Raw genomic sequence first — 1,479 nt, forward strand, 5'->3', positions numbered from 1 at the left:
TTGCCTACGCTAAACAAAGGAACCACTCTTTTTGACAAATAAGACAGTCTCCTGATGAGGGTTTCTTCCTCTTTTGTTCTGAGGTACCTTTCGAATAAATCTTATTCTTGTGAAAAGTTCCCCAAAATGACACTGCAATTCTAAATTGTCTCAAGTGAAATTGTGTCAGTTAGAAGGATAAGGGTACAAATTAGAGGAATCGTGAGAAAACATGAAGGGAGCAGGTATTTGGCCCAGTTTTAGTTGGAACAAGGATCCATAAGGATGGTGCTGCGCAACCTTGTATCTGCAGAACTTGGCCAAAGACCAGTTGTCATTGATCAGGAACCAGAGAAAATGTCCTAATTCTGGGCAGAAGGAATTAAGCAAAGCAGTTCTCAGGGACACCTGCCCGCCCCCCCTCCCTTCTACAATTCTGTTTAGTTTCCCTACAGCAAATCCCCCTGCCAGACATTAAGCTGGATGGTTACATCACACTTCTCATCACACTTTCTTATCAACCATGGGTTTCTATCTTATTTCTTTTTCAGGGTCGGGTACCTCACAACATTAGCTGGGATTCTAAGACCTTTGCTCGGCTGCTCCAGCCACCCCTGACATCCTTTCAGCCCCTTACATACACCAAGCCTGTTCCTGCCTTCGGGTCTTTGCATTGCCCTTCTCTCTGCCTGGAACTCTCTGCCCTCACACCTCTCCCCGGCCATTCTCTGCGTTACTCAGTATCACCTCCTCGGAGAGGCCCTCCGTGATGACCTTACCTACCCACACCCCGCATGCCCTAGCACTACTGCCACCTCCCCTGGGAGGCCATCCCCTTAGCCTTGTTTAAACAATTAACAGGCCTAAAAGGGGAGTCACTTGTGCTGAGCCCCACATCAGCAAACCAAGACTTAACACCCAACCTAACTGCAACCTCAACATCTCCCAGGAATGCAATCTCTAACCAGGCAACATGGGATGAGCTAGTCAGCACTAGCGAGATAATAACCTCCCTCCCTCTCCCAACCCCCCCAAACACACACACACAGATCCCCTTCCAGACCTCTTAGGAGGCCCACCTTTCCTGAAGCAATATATTCTTTGCTATTAATGTCCCATTTTTGCCCCCTTTCTGCCTTTAAAAACCTTTTCTTTCCTGTAGCTTAGGCTCCTTTCTATTTGCTAGATGGGATGCCATCTGACTCATGAGTGGTTGAATAAAGCCAATTTGATCTTTAAATGGACTCAGCTGGACTTTCGTCTTTTCACAGCATAGAGCTCCCCTTGGTGTCTGTTCGCAGCTCTGCTCTGTCCAGTGCGAGGGGCTGGCCGGCGGGACACCTGGCCCAGAACCCTGCTCCTCCGGGCCTCAGTTTCCCCGTCATGCTCGGGAGTCGCTCTGAGAGCGCCCGCCCGACCAAAGCACCGGGACGTCGCTTTCCACACCAGGCAGGTGGCCAGACGCCGCCGGGACCTGGTCCCTGGTGGGAAGGAGGGGCG

This window comes from Myotis brandtii, unplaced genomic scaffold (genome assembly GCF_000412655.1).
Source record: "Myotis brandtii unplaced genomic scaffold, ASM41265v1 scaffold698, whole genome shotgun sequence".
In the NCBI taxonomy this organism is placed as follows: domain Eukaryota; kingdom Metazoa; phylum Chordata; class Mammalia; order Chiroptera; family Vespertilionidae; genus Myotis; species Myotis brandtii.